Raw genomic sequence first — 22,615 nt, 5'->3', positions numbered from 1 at the left:
TAGATAAAACGTGATATATTAAATTTGACACGAAGGAAAAATATAAAAATGCAGCAAATAAAGTAGGCCATGGGAAATAGAAATGTCGAAACATGACGTTAACAGAAAGTCCAAAATTGCAACGCGATTTTGCACTTGGAAAACATAGGGGAATGAAAATGAGAAAGAACAAAGAAAACTTTGCTCAAAGGAGAAGCAGCCATCAAGAACTCATTTGGCAAGCCAGAACTAAGCAAATAAGAGAAGGCTAGAAAGTGGAAGGAATATGTAGAGAGGAGAGGGGTTGTACAAACAAACATAAGCACAATGTTAGATTCCTGTGAAATGTCTGAACACGCAAGGCAGTACTGATCCTACCACTTAGCTAAGTAGACACACTGAAGAACTGCGAAACTGTGTTTATAGCATTTGCATGTTTAGAGAAAGATTTTGACAATCTTAATTAAAACATTCTTTGAAGCTCTGGAGATGTCATCGATAGAACACAGGTCCACAAGATTATCTACAACTTGTACAGAAACCAAACTGCATTTCTAAGACTTCAATGACTCGAAAGCGAAGCTCTAATTGAGAAGGCAGAAGCGGAGAGGATATAAAATGAAGACTGTGACTAGCAAGAAAAGCGTTCTGAAAAAGAAAATTTGTCCACATCAAATATAAATTCTAATGATTTGGTACTATTTTGAAAAGGTATTTGTGTGGAGTGCAGCCTTGTATGTAGGTGAAACGTGGGCGATGAACAGTTCTGTCAAGAAGACAATGGGCGCTTTCAAAACGTGGTGATCAATAAGAATGCTGTAGATTAGATATGAGGATCGTGTAACCAGAGGTTCGGAATTAAATAGAGGAGGAAGAGGAAATTACGGCACAACTTTGACTTCAAGAGGGGTAAGTTGACAGGACATATTATGAGGCGCCAAAGAGTGAGGACAAAGGGATTGGGTGATAGTATTCTGATAATAATCATCTGTTGAAATGCTATTCTACTATTTTATCTATTAAGGTAAGCAGTGAATTTACTCTTCCATGCACTCCTCCACAAAACATTTAAACCAAAACTGAAATCAGCTGAGCACCAAATATTTCGACCACTGTCTGACAACTACAGCATTCACTTTCAACTTTCTATAACTATCACTGGCTACCCACACACACATACAGATATAAGGAGAACAGAAATAAACAAACATTAGTTTTCAGCATGTAATTCTTTAGGTTGGCAACATATACATAAACAAACCAAACAGGAAGGGACATGAGGTGAACACACTGTAGTTACGACTTCAAATCAGTGTTTTTGGTAAAATGTCTACTGCTAGTGACGGAAGGAAAAAAGAGCGAACATGAAAATGTGCTTATGTTCCATAATCTAAGTTTTAGTTCAACCTCCAGCATGTGACCAGATGAGGTGAAACGCAGATGTCCGCCAAAAACTCGATTCACTGTAAGTAAACAGTTATTCACGTAAAAAAAGATGTGAACTGTTTTATAATCTGCAAGTATCACATATCAAAACAAGAAAATGTCTTAAAGTAAAAGGCGAAATGCGTCTTGGACCAATATAAAGTACACTGGTTAAAGAAAAAAAACGTTTGATACTTCCAAAGGAAATAATCAATAGCTGTAGATACTTAGCAAATTACATCTTATGACATACCAGCAAATTAGTATCGGTTTAACTTCTCATTCCACATGCTATTAAATGGCGTTTAAAAAAATTCATCTATCCCTTCCGAAAAACTGTAATTTCTTTCATATCTCGATAGATAAACAGATTTTGGATATTTATCATGCGACGAAATACATGACTTTTTACAAGTTATCGTTTGCAAAAAAACACGTTTCGATTTGTTGAACCGATTACGAAATTTCCAGTTGATACAACCACATGGTTTACGATAAGCAGGACGAAAGTATCGGTCGCGTCGCTAGCGGCCCGCGCAGCCCGTCCGCCGACACATTCAATATCTCGAGAACGGTGATAGCTATTGTTCGTTCTGCTCTCAGCTTTAAAAACAATTTCGATACGTTGACTAAATTTCATACGCAATAATGTATTACCTAAAATGAACTGTACGCAAAGTCCACGCAATGCGTTTTTACCTCTGCACACTCATTAAAATTTCGTGTAAAGGTTTAAGTAAATGTGATACAGCAAGTAACCACGACGAATGACGGAAAGAAATTCGGCCCTTTTACCGAATAGTTTCCTTAGAATCGGATAAGTATATCGTAGCTGCCGCCGCGTCCGCGCCAGCGGTTCGGCGAAAGTTCGTGTGGCCGTACCTGACGTCACGCTCAGCGCGTTCTGTGATTGGCGGCGCGTACCTGTAGTGAGGCACGCGGCAGCGGAAGAGGTTCAACATGGTCAAACCGCGACGCAGAGCCCGCCGCGCCGTGCCGCTCACGCCGTTTCCATGGCAACCACGCCACTGACGCGCGGTTTTGACGCCCTAGTGGGAACCGGCCTTAAGACGTGTGGAAATAGATTTCCAGTTCTTTCAACTCATCTGCCGGTAACGCTACAAAGATACGTCCAATCGATGCCTTTCTTCTGTTCAGCTTTGCCCATATATTTCCAACACCCCAGCTACGCGTGCAAGCGTAATTTCCCGGGAATGCAGGCCGTGCGTTGAAGCTCTGTGCTTCCCGCCTTCGGTGAAAATATTTTCACTTTTTAGAAGACGACAGGCAGCTGGGCCTATGAGTGTGTTTCATTGTATAGTATGTTGAGTGAGCGATTTATGTGCGATAATGTCCGTCGACTCCAAAGGAAGCACCCATAATTTTATAGATGACAAGAAAGAAAAGTCGTCTGGAACACCGCTTCTAAAGATTATTTGAATGTAATTTGATATGTGGTGCCGTAACAGCTGAGGACTGTGACATCAGAACAAAAAAATGAGGTGTATGTAGCTCCTCAACAAACTACAAGAAATAGAATGAAGAACATTGATGCAAAAAATACAAAATTGGAAGAGACAACCTTCGTTCTAGTGGATTGTGGCGTCTATGAAATTCCAAAATTAGCCAAGTCCGAGGATGTTAATCTATATAACTTGTAATCTTTCATGAATAAAGATGTGTGGACAACTTTTTTATAAAATAAAATGCAAATGACACATTGGAAATTAATTAACCTTCACATAACTACTAAGAACATCCATTGAGTATTTTCCAATTCCGGGAATAAGCACCGCGCAGACTGCTTGCGCAGTGAGGCAACGCGTGGTTCAGTGCACACCCATGCGTACATGTGTTCTTTCTGCAAATTTCAGTGCATGCCCTGTTATTCCTGTGCATCTGTGACTGCGCACGAGGAAAGAGGTACCATGTGGACATCAGTGCTGCCAACTCATTTTCGACCATGCCCCTACACGACACGTGAAAAGTCCCTACGGACCCAAAAGATTCTAGGCCGCCGAGTGTTTTGGACAATTTTAGAATAAACGAAAATGTCTTTTATGAACACACTTATATGATCTATTGTTGATGAAGATAGTAGTGAGCACTCAGCAAATGCTGTCACCAATCTAATTTCAGCAGCTTTGGTGTCTTCGAGCATGACTTCCGGTGCTTGTAGTAGGTTGATGCACCCACGATGAAAGCACTGATTGTTTATTGAATTGTGACACTCGATTTTTGAGCAAATCGCGATCTGCGTGTTTCACAGGTTCGCTTCTTCCAGCACACAAACTAATACACACGCCCTGCAACGAGCACAACTGTTCTTGGGATCTGCACTTAACCACCCTTTAAACCGTTCCTTCTCTTGCCACACTTCCCTAACTTTGTGTTTTCGGCTTTGACTGTTACTGTTTTGTAACTCTCTTTTCCTTTTCGGTGCTGAAGCCTTAATAAAAAAATAGTAATACTAGGTACACAAAAAAGAAACTTTAGAAGCTTATGTTAAGGCTAAAGGAACTAAACTGATCTACTTGCACTGTCTATCCTTTATTTTCAACATGTGAACGCACAACAACAACAAAAAAACAGTATAGTAGGCGCGGTAAAAGTTGCGTGATAGAACCTGGTTTCGGTCTTCGCATGTCGGACACATTCGGAGCACTTGGCATTGATTTTCTTCTATTCACGTTTGTTTGTAGCGTCTGTTTTTCTTCCAATCATTGCGTTGTTTTCCAACAACTTTCATTTATGTTCTTTGCTGCAAATAAGTGCTGCATTTGAAAACGATTGTCTCTGAATGCGCATTCCCGAATCTGTTACTTCTGTGCGGAATTTGTACCCTAGGAGGACGCAGCTCAGTGGCACGAGGGGCGCCAAGCGACAATCACGTCCATCCTCCCCAGACTGTGACTAAACTACTTTCCTTCTGAGTCTTGTTTTGTCCCTGAGGTGGGCCTTATAGGCCAACGTGCCGTACGCATTGGTGACAGATGTACAGTTTGGCAACTTTTTCTTTCTTAATTTCTTATTTTGTAATTTTTCTTTTGGACAAAAAAAAATCCCGGCGTTTTACAGAGGGATCGGAAATCCGTCCCTATATTTTGGTAAAATGAACCAAAAGTCCCTACTTCTGCGGCATGCCCTTGCAATTGGCAATTATGGTGGACATACCGTAAGGGAAGTCGAGTTGTTATGATCTACGTACGTGTCGACTGTTTCAATTGATTGTTTATTAAATTGTGACACTCGAATCGTGTGAAATGATATTTAAAGCAATCAGAAACTCAGTTGAGTATATTAGGAACTATGTAACAACTGGATTTCAATTTGCAAAATGTTTCATGTTTGTTCCGTAAAAGCGCACTTTTGCTTAATCAGGGTTCGTTAAAATCTGTGACAAATAAGATTGTTCATCTGGGAGTTCCACCGGAACTAACTGAAATATTCATTAAAAGTGGAATTTCCTTAAAAGCGAGTTCTTTAATTCGTGGTTTTACTGTGTGTGCCACAGTAACTGTAAATCACAGATTCTGATTTATTGCAAAATAAGTTATAAACACATTCATAACTTTCAAAATTGACAAAAATATACATTTATTCACATAATAATACATAAATTTTTGGTGAAGGATTTTTTCTTACCTGCTACGAGAATTATATAATGGACAGAGACTCATATAGCCAAAATCTAGATCTACAATAAATTACGGGTTCTGTCCTACTTTACATCTGAATATTCAATGCTTGTTGTGCTTCACTGGTATCCAATAGATTCCAGTTTAGTTAGAGAATAATTGATTTTGAATGGCGGTAATGTTGCCAAAAGTTTATAAAAATTAAGTTACAAATGAAAATATAGTATGAATTTTGCATGACATAGATGTTCGAAAAGTCACCATACCATGTTGCATGCAAGTCTTCACACAGTCAATAACAACCAAGACAGTAAAATTTTCGAATACAGAACTTTGAATTAAACATATCTGAAATGTGCAGGCTGGCACAAAGGAAAATTCTTGGCAAATACTGTAAACGTGTGAAATGCTCGGATGTTTTACTTTGCTGAATTTGTGACACCTTCTACACTAACATGTCAAAGGTGAACACTGGCATCAGTTTGTTACAGTCAAAATCATGAAAATTGTGGGGCGCCCACAAAGCAAGTCTTTTACTGGTTGCAATTAACAATGCAATTATACAGGGTGATTTTGCTAAATAGATCAAACTGCAGAATGCAATTCCTGATAGGATAAGGAACAAAAAAGCTTTGATGGATATATGACTGGAAATCTGTTCCAGAGTAGATACACACACTTGAAGGAGGAGATAAAAGATCTGTGACAGTGACCCTTGTATCAAATCAGGCAAGTAGCCTGCTGACATGGGGTAAGCTAGACAACAATATGGAACATTCTCCATGACAAGTACCACTATCTGTTATCACTTACAACATGTGCAGACTTTATTACTGATGGACTTGCCTCCATGGCAATGGTTTCATTGCTCATGTGTTACACATACTGCTGGGATGTATGTCATCCATCATATTAACAGGTGAGGCTACCTCACAAGGGGTGGTATTGTCAGCCTTCACAACCACTTGTGGGCCATGAGGAATCTCCGTGGTCTCGTGGCTGGAAACCGTCGGCACCAGTTCGGCATCAATGTTTGGGCTGGGATTATTGGCGACTGCCGTGTGGGACCAGTCATCCTTCCACAGTGCCTTGCATGCAAGGCATATGTGCGCTTCCTGTGAGTGACCGTGCCTCCCCTGCTTGGAAGATACACCTTTGTTGGTACAAAGGGTAATGTGGCTACTACATGGTGGTGCTCCAACTCACTGTACTCTTGAGTATGGAGATAAAACACTATACTGAGGTGGCAAAAGTCATGGGATAGTGATAAGCACATATACAGATAGTGGTAGTATTGCGTACACAAGGTATAAAAGGGCAGTGCATTGGCGGAGCTGTCATTTTTACTTAGGTGATTCATGTGAAAAGTTTTCTAACGTGATTATGGGTGCATGATGGGAATTAAGACTTTGGTCGCAGAATGGTAATTGGAGCTAGACGCATGGGACATTTCATTTCAGAAATCAATACGTAGTTCAGTATTTTGAGATCCAGTGTCAAGAGTGTGCAGTGGCCGATGGCTTTAACGTAGTGATAGAGAGCAGTGGTGTTTCCGCAGAGTTGGCAGTGCTAACAGACAAGCAACACTGTGTGAAATAACCACCGAAATCAATGTGAGATGTATGACAAGTGTATCTGTTAGGACATAGGGGCAGGATATAGCGTTAATGGGCTCTGGTGGCAGACGACTGACAAGTGCTTTCGCTAACAGCACGTCACCTGCAGTCCCTCTCCTGGGTTCGTGACCATGTCAGTTGGACCTGTAAGATTGGAAAACCATTGCCAGATCAGAAGAGTCCCGATTTCAGTTGGTGGTAGGGTTAGATTGTGGCACAGACCCCTTGGAGCCATGGACACAAGCCATCGACTAGGCACTGTCCAACTGGTAGTGTGCTCCATAATGATATGGACTGCATTTAGATGGCATGGACTTGGTCCTCTGGTCCAAATGAACAAATCATTGACTGGAAATAGTTATATTCAGGTGCTTGGAGACCACTCATAGCCATTGATGAACTTCATGTTCTCAAACATGAGCCACAGTTGTTCATAATTAGTTTGAAGAACATTCTGGACAGGTCAAGTGAATTATTTGACCACCCAGATTGCCTGACATGAATCCTATCAAACATTTATGGGACATAATTGAAAGGTCAGTTCATACACAAAATTCTGCTCTGGCAACACTTTTGCAATTATGATGACTGTAGAGGCAGCATGTCTCAATATTTCTGCAGGGGCTTCCAACAACTTGTTGAGTCCATGCCATGTCGAGCTGCTGCACTGTACCGGGCAAAAGGAGGTCCGACATTATATTTGGAGGTATCCCATGACTTTTGTCACCTCAGTGTAGTACAGATAGAACATTCCCACTTGTCAAGTGTGTTACCAAGTGTGCTTTCAATCATTGAATCCTACACTGTCAAAGATATTTCATCTCTACCTTCTAGTTGATGTACCTCCTTTTGAATGCACTTCCGGCCATATCTCCATATGACATTCATTGCTTCTTAGCCTCTCGGGGCACATTTCCTGCAGTTTTTCACCATTTAGCAAAAAAACTCTGTACATACTGTTAGGTTTAAGCAGGAGAATACCTGAAGCTACTCAGTTGTTTTACTGTTGATAATGTATTCCAATTTCATCAGGTTGAACAGCTAAAAATTTGTTAGAAGAAGTATGTTCATTGTGCAAAATATTGTTGTGTGTGAAAATCCATCATAGCAGAACATGTCTGATAAGCTCTTGATTGTCAGCCACAGTGATGTAATTAACACTTACCAAGCAAAGTACAGAACATTACCCATTGACTTACAGATTCCATCTCTGGTTAGATCAATTTCAGTATAACATACAGCATGACCCAAAATGCCATTAACATTTGAAAAAATGCACCATTTCGTGAAATAATGGAGGCAAAGAGTAAAAACTGACACACATCCCTGAAATGACATGAGGTTTTATTGAAATAAAGAAAAGAGAGCAAAAACTGGCCAACAGTGACACTGGACAGCAACACATCAGTGACGCTGCAGGAGAATTGTATAAAATGAGCTGTAGTGAGAGAGGGACTCAGATCATTCCTAGCCTGGCTGATAAACATCTACTGGAAGGTACAACTTTTATGCAGGATGGTGCTGTACCCCATAGTGCTACACATGTGAAAGATCTTTTGCGCACATAGTTCGGTGAGAATAGCATTTTGAGCCGCCACTTCCACCATGACCATTTGCAGCATAGTTGACAGGACCGATTGCGGGCCTCTGGTACAGAGCAGAGTGGAGGGTCTGAATCAGAGGCTCAGATGGTTCTGAGACCGTGTAGGCTGCAGATTCCTCGACTTGCGCTAAAGGGTGGTTGGGTTTTGGGTTCTGCTGAATAGGTCAGGTGTCCACTATACACAGGAGGCAGCTACAAGGGTAGTAGGGGCTGTGGGGCATGGACTGGCTGGTTTCTTAGGTTAGAGGGTCTCAGGAAAACACAAGAAGGGCCACAGTTACAAAGGATGCAGGCTGAACACAGGAAGAACGCAGATACAGGAACCATTGGTATAACAGTTGTAAATTGTCGTAGCTGTGTTGGGAAAGTACCAGAGCTCCAAGCACTAATAGAAAGCACTGATGCTCAAATCGTTGTAGGCACTGAAAGCTGGCTAAAGCCAGATATAAGCTCAGCCGAAATTTTTGCGAAGAACGTAAAGGTTTTCTGAAAAGATAGGCTAAACACAGTTGGCGGTGACATGTTTGTTACTGTCAGAAGTGGTTTAACTTGTCACGAAATTGAAGTAGATACTTCCTGTGAGTTAGTATGGGCAGAGGTCATTGTTGGCAACTGGAATAAAATAATAGTTGGATCCTTTTATTGACCTCAGAGTTCAGATGATACAGTTGCAGAAAGGTTCAAAGAAAACTTGAGTTTGATTTCAAACATGTACCTGACTCATACAATAATAGTTGGTGGTGACTTTAATTTACCCTTGATATGTTGGCGAAAATACATGTTTAATTGCGAAGGTACACATAAAATATCATTCGAAATTGTGCTAAACGCAGTCTCTGAAAATTATTTTGAGCAGTTAGTTCATGAGCCCATGTGAATAGTAAACAGTTGTGAAAAAGCACTTGATCTCTTAACAACAAATAATCCTGACTTAATAACGAGCATCAAAACTGATACAGGGATAAGTGAACACAGGGTTGTTGTAGGGAGATTGAATATTGTAATCCCCAAATCCTCGGAAAAATAAGCAAAAAATATACCTATTCCAAAAGCAGATAAAAATTCACTTGACGCCTTCCTGAGAGACAATCTCCACTCATTCCAAATTAACGATATATGTGTGGACCAGATGTGGCTTAAATTCAAAGAAATAGTATTGGTAGCAATTGAGATATTTATACCAAATAAACTAACAAACAACAGAGCTGATCCTCCTCGGTACACAAAGCAGGTTAGAGCACTGTTGCAGAAACAACAAAACAAACATGCCAAATTTAAACAGACGCAAAATCCCCAAGATTGGCGATGCTTTACAGAAGCTCAAAATGTGGCGCAGAGTTCAATGTGAGATGCCTATAACAGTTTCCACAACAAAACTTTGTTTCGAAACCTGGCAGAAAATTCAAAGAGATTCTGGTAATGCATGAAGTATGTTAGCAGCAAGAAACAATCAATGCCTTCTCTGTGCAATAACAATGGAGATACTATCAAAGACAGTGCTGCCAAAGCAGAGTTACTAAACACAGCCTTCTGAAATGCCTTCACAAAAGAAGACGAAGTAAATATTAAACTTCCTGGCAGATTAAAACTGTGTGCCCGACCGAGACTTGAACTCGGGACCTTTGCCTTTCGCGGGCAAGTGCTCTACCATCTGAGCTACCGAAGCATGACTCACACCCGGTACTCACAGCTTTGGAAGGTAGGAGACGAGCTACTGGCAGAAGTAAAGCTGTGAGTACCGGACGTGAGTCGTGCTTCGGTAGCTCAGATGGTAGAGCACTTGCCCGCGAAAGGCAAAGGTCCCAAGTTAGAGTCTCGGCCGGGCACACAGCTTTAATCTGCCAGGAAGTTTCATATCAGCGCACACTCTGCTGCAGAGTGAAAATCTCATTCTGGAAGTAAATATTGCAAAATCCGAATCGAGAACAGGTGCCAACATGAGTAATGTAGAAGTAAATATCCTCAGAGTAGTGAAGCAACTCAAATCACTTAATAAAAGCAAGTCTTCTGGTCCAGACTGTATACTAATTAGGTTCCTTTCCGAGTATGCTAATGCATTAGCTCCATACTTAATAATCATATACAGCCGTTCGCTCGACAAAAGATCTGTACCCAAAGACTGGAAAGTTGCGCAGGTCACACCAATATTCAAGAAAGGTAGTAGGAGTAATCCACTAAATTGTAGGCCCATGTCGTTAACGTCGATATGCAGCAGGATTTTAGAACATATATTGTGTTTGAACATTATGAATTACCTCGAAGGAAACGGTCTATTGACGCACAGTCAACATGGGTTTAGAAAACATCGTTTCTGTGAAACACAACTAGCTCTTTATTCACATGAAATGCTGAGTGCTATTGATAAGGGACTTCAAATTGATTCTGTACTCTTGGATTTACGGAAGGCTTTTGACAGTGTACCACACAAGCAAATCTTAGTGAAATTGCATGCTTATGGAATATTGTCTCAGTTGTGTGACTGGATTTGCAATTTCCTGTCAGAGAGGTCACAGAGCTCACAGTTCGTAGTAATTGACGGAAAGTCATCGAGTAAAACAGAAGTGATTTCAGGCTTTCCCCAAGGTAGTGTTATAGGCCTTTTGCTGTTCCTTATCTATATAAACAATCTGGGAGACAATCTGAGCAGCAGTCTTAGGTTGTTTGCAGATGACGCTATCGTTTATCATCTAATAAATTCATCAGATGATTAAAACAAACTGCAAAACAATTTAGAAAAATATCTGAATGGTGCGAAAAGTGGCAGTTGACCCTAAGTAACGAAAAGTGTGAGGTCATCCACATGAGTGCTAAAAGGAACTCATTAAATTTTGGTTACAAATAAATCAGTCTAATCTAAAAGCTGTAAATTCAACTAAATACTTAGGTATTACCATTACAAACAACTTAAATTGGAAAGAACACACAGAAAATGTTGTGGGGATGGCTAACCAAAGGCTGCGTTTGATTGGCAGGACACTTAGAAAATGTAAGAGACCTACTAAGGAGAATGCCAACACTACACTTGTCCGTCCTCTTTTAGAATACTGCTGCATGGTGTGGGATCCTTACCAGATAGGACTGACGGGGTACATCGAAAAAGTTCAAAGAAATCCAGCATGTTTTGTATTATCACGAAATATGGGAGAGAGTGTCACAGAAATGATATGGGATTTGGGCTGGAAATCATTAAAAGAAAGACGTTTTTCGTTGCGATGGAATCTTCCCACGAAATTCCAATCGCCAATTTCTCCTCCGAATGCGAAAATATTTTGTTGACCCTGACCTATATAGAGACGAACGATCACCACAATAAAATAATGGAAATCAGAGCTCGTACAGTAAGATATAGGTGTTCATTCTTTCCACGCACTATACAAGAGTGGAATAATAGAGAATTGTGAAGGTGGTTTGATGAACCCTCTGCCAGGCACTTAAATGTGGTTTGCAGAGTATCCATGCAGATGTAGATGTAGATTGCGCTGTTCACAACATTGTCTCTCAGCTACAGGTATTGTTGACTAGTGACGACTAACATGTTAAGCATTTGTTACAAAGAACATAATCTTTGCTAAAATTAAATTGTCATGCTAATTATTGCTTTTGTATCATGTGAAGTACCATAAATTGGTCATTGTGTGCACTTTTTTTCAGTAAAACTTTGTCATTTCAAGAGTGTGTGTCAGTTTTTACCTCTCTTACATTATTCCACAAAGTATTGAATTTTAAAATGTTAACAGACCTTTAGGTCACCCTGTATTTTAACCAGGTGTATGAGGGTTGCTCAGAATGTAATGCACAGCATTTTTGTTCTTCAACAATTCTTTATTGAACATAATGAGAATTACACACACGAGAGAATGTTGTTTTATCTACACACACTATTTTTCCACGTAATCTCCATTCCGTTCTATGACCTTCGTCAAGTGTGAAACAAGGGCGTGCCTGCCCTGTTGATACCAATTCTTGTCCTGGTGGTAGAGCCAGTGCTTCACTGTGTGGATCACCTCCTCATCATCCTCAAAATATCTTCCATGTAATGCATCTGTTCTCATGAATGACGACATTAGCTTGCTGCAACATGTCAGGTGTGACAGCTGTGGATAGTCTCCCCAACTGCTGCAAATCGTGGAGCTCCACTGAATTGTCTTCTGATGATGACCTTGTGCCCTCCATGCGTAGCGACTAACTGCACTAATGTCGACAGCAGATGCTCCATAGATTTTACACAAGCATTTGTGAATATTCCCCACAGTTCCTTTCGCTGCAGTAAGAAATTCAGTGTCGGCACATTGCTTGTAATGAACATCACCTGCAGACACTATTTTGAAACTGCCATGCAGTAGTTGTCTGTGTTGATCAGCTTCATGTGTCAGAAGTGATGGAAACTTGACACACTCGCTCAGGAGACAGAAAATACATAGGTAACATTTTGCATTCATAGCATTGTTTTTGACTGGGGAAAAAAATGTAGTGCAGTACTTTCTGGGCAACACTCGTAATTTGTTTCCTGACACAAGGGCAACCGTAAGATATATAGGAATTTTACTTCTATTTTATCCAGTTGTCAGACAATTTTAGAATGTGCTGTAAATTTTCATGTTTTTTTAGGCACATCCATTTATTTGGGGAGGGGGAGGAGGTGGAGGTGGAGGTTAAAGTCCTACGAGTTCCTAGCTCATTCCCTGTTATATTTTATATTAGTTATCAGTGAATTGCACCTATATCTGGAAAAGGGTTTTAGTACTTTTTTCTGCCATTCCTCGTTTTATTAAGTAGTGTCTTATGTGAAATCTTTGTAGTGTACTTTTGGTATGCAATTTGTGTATGTGGTGATGGGATTTGTTATGCTTTCCAGGTTGGGGAGATAATTTACATTTATTACATTTGTTAATTACAAGTATTGCACTTAAGTGTGGAAAATTGCAGACAGACTAATTAAAGGCACTCAAATGTGCCATTTGCAATCTATAAAATTAAAGGATTTGGTGCTCCAGCTGCAGGAATGTAACGAAGGTACATTATAATTCCTCTTATTTCCATAAAAATTATTTATTTCAGGTCACAGCTACAGTGGTGATGGTTGCCCTTTACAAAATTAATAAATTATCCAAAATTTAATAAATTATATCTGTGAAATGTTTAAACCTAAAGAACTACCAGATTTCATTATAAACCAATATTTAAAAATGGACAATTTCTCAGTCGTTATTTCTTAACGACATTGACTTACTAGACAGACTTTCACTGGGGTGCATTTGTGTATTACTGGGCTGTAATCGTCTGTGTTGATAAACTTCCTGTTTTCACCTGACAGCATCTATGGGTGGCAAATGTTGCAGCACACATGCTGCAGTTGGGCCGGTCTAGGTTGGGCATTAAAGAGCAATTACTGTGGTTATGGAAGTAAACACTGATGGTTGGTCATAGTCTTGATCGTATTTCCGGCCAAACTCAAAATGTCTCACATTGAACTTTGAAGCAAAATATCTCACATTAGAAATGCATCAAAATCTCTCCTCTCTTCAGGCTTCCTGTAAAACTTCATTCTGAGTCTGTTCTAGTTTTACTGAAGTGTGAGTGTGCTTGCCTATGGACACATGCATTATTTCTCTATTTTAGTAAATTGGTAAGTAACCTACTGTGCTGTTTATTCTCTTTTTAGCAACTTACTTTTTTTACAACTTCTAATAACACAGTGAATAGTGCATTAATCATAAAACTAACAGTTGCCCATTTCAACACTGCAAGACGAATATTGCCACAAGCTGTGCTACGTGCAGTGTGGTGTAACATTTAGCACCACTGGCTGGCGTGTTGTGGGTCGTCAGTTCAAGTCTGACCACTGCTTGGAGAATAGGATTGTTGTGCCCTAGCTTCTCCAAATAAAGTGCAAGCCAAAAAGGAGATCATGACCATGTGGCCGCCTTTCCTTTGTGCTTCTCACACAGAATCTACGGTTCTGTGTCGCATTCGCATTGGCCACACTTAGCTGAACCATGGCCACATCTTCCTCCACGAGGATCCACCTCACTCTCAGTGTGCTACTTATCTGACCATGGCACACATCCTACTGCACTGCCCTAATTTGGCCACCTTACTGTGATACGTTAAATTTGCTGACAAGCTACCTCTGCTGCTAATGGATGACACCAAAGTAACTAATCTGGTTTTATGTTTTAACTGTGAAAGTGGTTTCTACTTCTCTCTTTGACATACCAAGTGAGGTGGCACAGTGGGTAGCACACTGGACTCACATTCAGGATGATGATGGTTGAAACCGGTGTCCGGCCACCCTGATTTAGGTTTCCCATCATTTCCCTAAATCCCTTCAGGCAAATGCCAGATGGTTCCTTTGAAAGGGGACAGCCGACTTTCTTCCCCATCCTTCCCTAATCCAATGGTATCAATGACCTTCCTGTTTGGTCTCCTCCCCCAAACCAACTGATCTCTTTGATGTATGGCACATTAGCCTCTTCATCCACGTGAGGGATTGGAGGGGTGCCTTTTTACCTGATCTGACCTAGGGGCCCATGGCTCCCCAGATGTGGTGGCCTGACTTGGCTCCTGCCCTTCCTACGTTTTAATTCTTCTTATCCTTTCATATCTGTGATTGGTTTACTGGCTCATCATCATTGTTTCTTCTCTCATATTTTATCAACTTGTTTGTGTTGTTAGTTTTCTTGCAAGTGGAAGCACCGATTGGATGCAGAGGGTGCATCTGCCATTGCATAACATGTCCCCTGGGCCTCTAGCTGCTCTCTGAGTGGGGCACCTATGCCACCTTCACTATTTTACCCAACTCTTGCTTCAGGTTGCTTCTGTCTCCTCGTTTTCTTGATTCTCAGATACAATCGAGTCTATCAGAATGTGTCTTTTGGGTCCTTCCTTTCACTCTACTATTCCTGGCTAGATGCACAAAGTATTAAGGGACCAATGACTTCGTAGTTTGGTCTCTCTAACTCCATCAGTACATCCACCCGTGCTGAGGTGCAGATCAGAGGTGAGGCCATTTTGTTCAAGGAAACTGAAGACCCGTTTGATGATCACAAAGCTTTGATGGGAAGGTCTACCTTCAATGCTAGTCATAGTGAAGAGAATGTGCCAACACAATGAGAACAGGAGGATCTCCCAGTTCTGCCATACAGAGGACCCTTTACAAGATCTAGATCTACAGTACTGTGGTCGGCTCCCATGAGAACTACTGAAACAGTGGCTAACTTTTTCTCCAGGGAGAGAGTAATGCCAGAAGCTGTAGTGCAAGCAGTGCGGCATAGCAGTTAGGGTCACAGGCTGGCATGCTGCTAGTTGCTAGTTCGAACCTGACCACCTGCAATTACTTGTCATTAAATATTTATCAGTTAGGTTCTCAAAATTACAAAAATAAGAAATATTTGTACATTCTGGAATATTTAATGTTTGTATAAATAGTTACACTGTGTACCCAGGATTTGTTTTTTATTTGTTCATTGATGACTGTAATCATCATGTTTTCGGTACTAAGTATTGTACTTCACTGACGACCCTGCTTTCGGATTTGGACTAGATTGTGGTTACTGCGTGGCAGTGTTTTAACTACTGAACAATTTACTATACCTTGTTGATCCATGACCTAAAGCATGGGTAATTCTAAAGCATTACCTATTTGTTGGTCAATCTTGATTTTGACAGTGAAGCATCGGACATCTAAGGACAAAATGTTTATTCATCCATCCCAGAGTCAAATAGTTTTTGTTATTTTTCATTTTTCTGGAAACATGTTCTATTTAACTGTTGAGTATCACTCTGCCCACCTTTAGCATAGTGATAGTTACGAGTGTTGTGGGATGGCCACCCTATGGCAGCAAAAGGAAAGGTTAGGGTCAGAATTCGTGGGGATCAGGAGGCTAGACTGTCGCTGCAGAATAGACCCTGTGGAATAATTTAGTTGTAGTTGTCCTTAAATATATTTCGTAGTACATATTAACAACAGAGATTATAAACCAGATATGTTCCCTAAATCTCTAATTGCCACTAATGCTGTAGCAAAGTATTCTTTTAATGCTGTTGGTGTTTGTCCTCATATTCTGCATGATACTCAGATTTCATAATGCAAAATTGAGTCAAACATTAATACCATGATGATTTAATAGTTACTGTGAAGTTTTACCTATAAATTCATGATAGAGTGATTGAAAAAATTTCTTTAAATTATTAGTGCCAGTTTCTTTTGCCCCCACTTTACATGTTTCATTATTATTATTATCATGTGTAAGCCTTGTAAAACTTACAATTTCTTGAATTTTGTTGTAATAAAAGTTTTATTTTGCCATAGTCTCTCCAGTCAATGTGAATGTCCTCCCATCGAACTGTTGGTTCAAGTTTGCAAACATAAATTATTTGAAGGAAGAATAGGATAGCCATTTTAGCATTTTATAGCTCAATTGGATAGAAACCCTTGACCTCTTTCTCTCTTCCTGGAAAGTGTGCTTCTTGCTGTCCCTTTTTAACCTTACCCAGAATTTCCCTCTCTTCTTCCTGACAAAGGAATGAGTAGTTTCGAAAACTAGGTAATGGGTTCCCTTTATATGTAATAAACAAACACCATCTTGTTAACAACATTTTATCTGCCAACAACTGGCTTCGTTCTGCACTGCAGATAATCTTCAGGTGTATGATGGAACAAAAAGACAAAAACTATAATGATTTTACAGAAATGTGGTAATGCAAACAGTTGTCTCGTGGATAATAGAAATGAAAACAAAACTATTTCTCCATATATAATTAAATAAAAAATTAATAAATTGCAAACTTAAAGGTCACATTAGTGTAGTACATTTCAGCATGAACAATGCATTACACAGTAGTAGATAAAAACAAATGTTATGAACATACTGACAGGACACTGTTCATTGTACATTTTCATTCTTACTTACATGTTTTATAAAAAATTTAAAAAGTCAGTACAGAGTAGCCAAACATATGTGAGACTTTGAGAAAGTTGTGTACATTTTGTGTGTAGTTTGTTTATTGGCAGTACTACAGAGTATTGACACTAACAAATAAAATTTTAAATATGTATAGCATAACTGTTTTCAGTTCATACAAAGATAAACACACAAGTAGCACTTTTATACACCTTTACCAAAAACATTTTGTTGTAGTACATCTGTGTTACTCTATTGGTGATGAACTCTCAACACTTTGTTGGCTATGTTAAAAAAAAATCATTTGGCATTGATATATGATTTGCTCATTAATTTGGTTGATGAGAGAGAGCTTCTTGTCATGTGAACTTCACATAAAAACCCCTCATGGGCTCATGACACTTTCATGAGTACGTGTGTGATGAGCATGGGACCCAAAGCTATTGCAGTGCCTGCTTCCTTTCTTGTGTTGCAGTCTCTCATCTCAGACTGTCCTCCTTCTCTTACTTACGTACTTACTTTCTCATGGTGGCAGCCTTTGATGTTGACCTAGCAACTCTGTAGGTTCTGCCTTCTTTTCTCAATACATTCATTCATTTACTTTACATCACCATTTTGGTTTCGCCTTCTGGATTTGATCTTCTGTCTCAAAATTCTATTTCTATAGTGTGGCCTGACTGGGGAAGAAAGCCTTAAATAGCACCTACAGCATGCAATGTTGTATATGACGTGCGTGCAATACTTGCTTAGTCTCTGACATGCATTTGAAAGCAAGTGCAGTAGTCAATCTCAGGTTATGGGGGCGTTACCTATATTTTCGGTACAGCCCCCCTTGAGACCACAGGCATCACACCACTAATGCCTGAGCTCCTAGCTCCCCATGCATGCTGAAGAGCATATGCTCGTCTCCCAGAGGCATCAGGACACATGACAATAGCCATCATTCCAAATGGCCTTTGATGTGGCTGGGTCGCTCCTGTGGGAAGGGCCCTTGATTGGGGTGGGTGGCATCAGGTCGTACATTTTGCATATCAGCATATCTAAATAAACCAAAACAATGACCATTCTGATCAACCATCTCGTGACACAGGTATAGAAATTTCAATGTGGACAGGAGGAGGGAAAGGGGGAGGAGGAGGAGGAGGAGGAGGAGAAACAGAATCGGGACAAGGCTATTTCAGCTACCCTGGAGATACCAGATACCCCCACGCAGCCGGATTGTTAACCAGTGTTCGCTGATGTGGTTCCATCCACGCCAGTAACAAGCAGTGATTATGAGGTCTGACCAGTCCACCTGGCCCCTTTTATTCATAACCTAGAAACTCACAATGCGATCGTTCACTGGAACTGTAATTGATATTACTGCCACCTGCCTGAACTACATCATCTTATTTCCTCATCATCTCCTATTTGCATTTCTCTCAAGAAACAATATATACTGATGACAATTCCCTAATGCTCTGTGGTTATTGCTCACTCTGTCAGAACTGTAATGGCCCCAAGAGAGCACATCTGGATGGGTCCGTACATTGATTCACACAAATGTCGTCAGTGACTAGATTTCCCTTCATACCACATTGGAAGCAATAGTGGTGCAGGTCCACATGAACTTAGCAATAACTGTTTGTAATGTTTGTGTCCTGTTAGGCCTCTTATTTATATTGAGTTGACCACCTTAATTTAAAAATTCCCCTTCCCATCTCCCATTTTTTCCTACTAGGGCATCTCCATGTGCACCATCCCCAGTGCGTACCACTTCATCTGGTAGGGGCTTTCTAATTGACCTGCTTCTTACCGACCATGATTTGTCTCCCCACAGTGAATGGTACTCCTCCCCACTTCAGTCTCCCCCATGGCACCTATTTGGCTATTGACATAACTCTCTCTTCCACCCCAGTCTCGTAGCTTCACTTCATTGGTCACTACATGATCATCTTCTGCATCTCCATCTATGTACATATGTCGCAAGTCACTGTATGGTGCAGGGTGGAAAGTATCCTCTATCACTACTAGTCATTTCTTTTCCTGTTCCACTGGCAAATATAGCAAGGGAAAAAGACTGTCTGTATGCCTCCATATGAGTACTAATTTCTCATATCTTACCTTTGTGGTCTCAACGTGAAATGTATGTTGGCGACAGTAGAATCATTTTGCTGTCAGATTCAAATGTTGGTTCCCTAAATTTCCTCAGTAGTGTTCCACAAAAATAATGTCACCTTCCCTCCAGGGATTCCCGTTTGATTTCTCAAGGCATCTCCACAACACTTGCATGGTGTTTGAACCTACCAGTAACAAATCTGGCAGCTTGCAAGGCAGCATGAATTCAAAGAAATAGTATCAATAGCAGTTGATAAATGCCTATAATAGTTTCCACAGTGAAACTTTGTCTCAAAACCTGGCAGAAAACCCAAAGAGATTCTGGTCGTAAGTAAATTTTGCTAGGGCAAGACATAATCAATACCTTCTCTGCTTGATGGCAATGGAAATACTATCGATGACAGTGCTGCTAAAGCAGACTTACTAAACATAGCCTTCTGAAATTCCTTCACCAAAGAAGATGAAATAAATATTCCATAATTCGATTCAATAATGGGTGGTAACATAAGTAACTTAGAAGTAGATATCCTCGAAGTGGTGATGCAACTTAAATCACTTAATAAAAGTAAGTCTTCTGGTCCAGATTGTATACCAATTACGTTGCTTTCAGAGTATGCTGATGCAGTAGCTCCATACTTAAGAATCATATACAACTGCTCACTCAGTGAAAAATACGTACCCAAAGACTTGAAAGTTGTGCAGGTCACACCGATATTCAAGGAAGCCAATAGGAGTAATCCACTAAATACAGGCCCATATTATTAACATTGATATGCAGCAGGATTTTAGAACATATTATTGTGTTCCCGGGGCACTCCAAACGGTACCCTTGTCTCTGATGAACGCTCGCTGTCGAGGATAACATACTGTGTTCCATAACTTAAGAAGTCTTCGAGCCACTCGCATATCTGCGAACCTTCATTAACAGCCTGCAATGGAGCACACAGTCAAATGCTTTCTGGAAATCTAGAAATATGGAATCGCCAGGTTCCCTCCATTCATAGTTTACACTATATCATGTGAGAAAAGGGCAAGTTGAGTTTCACACGAGCAATGCTTTCTGAAACTGTGCTGACTCATGGACATAAGTTTCTCGGTCTCAAGAAAATTTACTACGTTTGAACTGAGAATATGTTCAAGGATACTGCAGCAAACTGGTGTTACGGATATTGGTCTTTAATTCTGCGGCTCCGTTCTTTTACCCTTCTTGTACACATGAGTCACCTGCACTTTTTTCCACGTGCTTCATTCTTTGTGCTGGGTGAGAGATTCACAATAAATGCAAGCTAAGTAATGAGCCAATGCCACAGAGTACTCTTTGTAAAATCAAATTGTGTCTCCATCTAGATCTGCAGGCTTATTTGTTTCCACTTTTTCAGTTGTTTCTCTACATCAGGAATGCTTGTTACTGTGCCTTCCATACAGGAGTTTGTTCAGTGATCAAATGATGATACGTTTTCATGGTTCTCCTGCATGAAAGATTTCTTAAATGTGAAATTTAAAACTTTGGCTTTCATTCTGCTATCTTTTACTGCCACACCAGACTGGTCCTCAAGTGACTGGACTAGCACATTGATCTCCAGACTACAATTTTCAGTTTCTAAGTGAGATGCTATCAACTGCTTGTATGCTTTTTCTACCAGAAACACTCTTCTAGCCGACATGACTGATTTATTAACTAAGATCTGGCCTGTTTGTAGCTACAAGGTTTAAGCTGTTTCCGTTGTGTTTGGAGAGCCAAACTAGCTGCTCAAGGCAGTTTTCATAAAAGTATTCAAAAGTACTTTGCAAGACTGTCTGTGTTGTAATGTATACTTGTGGGTTAAAGTCACCTCCGATTAGTGTTGCATGATCTGAGTAGAATCAGGCGACTGGTAAAAACTTCCAACAATTAACTTGGTTTCTTCTAGACATTGTATACAGGACCACATAACTTCACTGTTACACTCAACTACAACCTCAGTAGAGACAGTGCTTGTGTCAACAGTCCATCTCCTATGAGGTTGAATCTGCCTTTGTTCCAAGACTCGCTAAATATTGTGAGAACTTTCTTGGAGGGCAGTAAATTTAGGAACTTCAGTATGAATACTTTGATTGTCAAAATTTTATCAGTAAGTTGTCAAAGTTCTTTACTCTTAATACAGTCTGACTTCCCTTTCTGCTTACGAACTGGGAAGTATTCATTAGAGTACCTCAAGCTACTGCGTAGCCTAAAAAAATCCATATGTACTCTACAAGTACTCTGGTCTCAAAGTATCTACTTCCTTTGTGTAGTGCACACCTGACCTATCAAGTGGAGCTCTACAAATCCCCACCCCATAACACAGATCTAGAAATCTGCAGCCAGGACTGTCAGATAGTTACCAAAGGCTTTTTGGTTGATACCCTCCACTCGACTCCCAACCAAAGGATCTCAGTGAATTCCGGGAACACTTTTGCAAATTGCGAACTCAGATTGCACCCCGTGCATGAGGCCAGCGGCCTTCATTACCTCCACCAGCTACATGTACGAACTAAGGATGGCCTCAGAATCCATGGGATGGTCGCTGTTGGTGCAAACATGAGCCACAACTTTCAGATGACTGCACCCTGCATACTCAATAGCCACAGGTAAGGCCACCTCCACATCTCGGATGACGTCCCCCGACAGACATAGGAAGTGCACAATGGTATTCTTTCCAGCCCTGAATGCTAACTTCCTAAGGGACTCCATAACACGCCTACTGTTGGAGCTCCTGATAACTAGCAACTAGCATGTTGTGTCGGTGACAACTTTGTGCTGATCCTGTCACTATTTTGCCACCACCAGATTACCAACTTCCATGTAGCATGCTTCAAAGATCCAAGTGGCAGATGTATGCCTCTGTGGTTACCTTCGCCCCCTCTCTGTCAAATTGCATCAACAGTGTAGTCCAAAACATCTGAGATGTGACTACCTGTGCCATTAGAACTGCTTTCTCCCTTTCTACAGGTCACATCCGTTGCCGGCCAGTGTCATGGTGAACCCAAGACACCACAACAGCTATTCAGGATCATCATCGTGTTCTGAAACATCTCAAGCAGCACCTTTCATAAGGCTGCCCTCTTCACTTTCAAGCAACTCCATGCTAAGGCCCACTATCTAATTAAGTGCAGTAAGAAGGAGTACACAGAGCACTATGTCTCCACCCCGGGACTGTAAGCCTCTTCCTCCCAGGTGTGGGCCAAGCTTGCTCGCTGGGACGCCAGAGGTCAACAACTGTTCCGGATCTTGTCCTTCATGGTGGTCCTTGCACCGACACGTCAATTTTTGCTGAATACCATGTGACCCACATAGTGACAGTATCGGCATCCTCTTCTTATCTGACTACCTTT

The 22,615-nt window shown here is 40.6% G+C and overlaps 1 protein-coding gene across 3 annotated transcripts in view; it reads left to right on the top strand.

Annotated features, from left to right (window-relative positions):
• The window catches only part of LOC126298607 (protein-serine O-palmitoleoyltransferase porcupine), a 150,423-nt gene that overhangs the window by 43,158 nt on the left and 84,650 nt on the right, over positions 1–22,615 (top strand). Inside the window, exon 2 of one of the 3 annotated variants that reach the window (XM_049990009.1) lies at positions 13,117–13,274. The exons of the other annotated variants lie outside the window; for them this stretch is intronic. The gene's annotated coding sequence lies outside the window, so the exon portion shown is untranslated. The remainder of the gene's footprint in view (positions 1–13,116; positions 13,275–22,615) is intronic. 3 annotated transcript variants of the gene reach the window in all.

Source organism: Schistocerca gregaria, chromosome X (assembly GCF_023897955.1).
Source record: "Schistocerca gregaria isolate iqSchGreg1 chromosome X, iqSchGreg1.2, whole genome shotgun sequence".
Classification (NCBI taxonomy): domain Eukaryota; kingdom Metazoa; phylum Arthropoda; class Insecta; order Orthoptera; family Acrididae; genus Schistocerca; species Schistocerca gregaria.
Note: the sequence above shows the minus strand (reverse complement) of the source record. Positions and strands in the feature narration are given on the sequence as shown.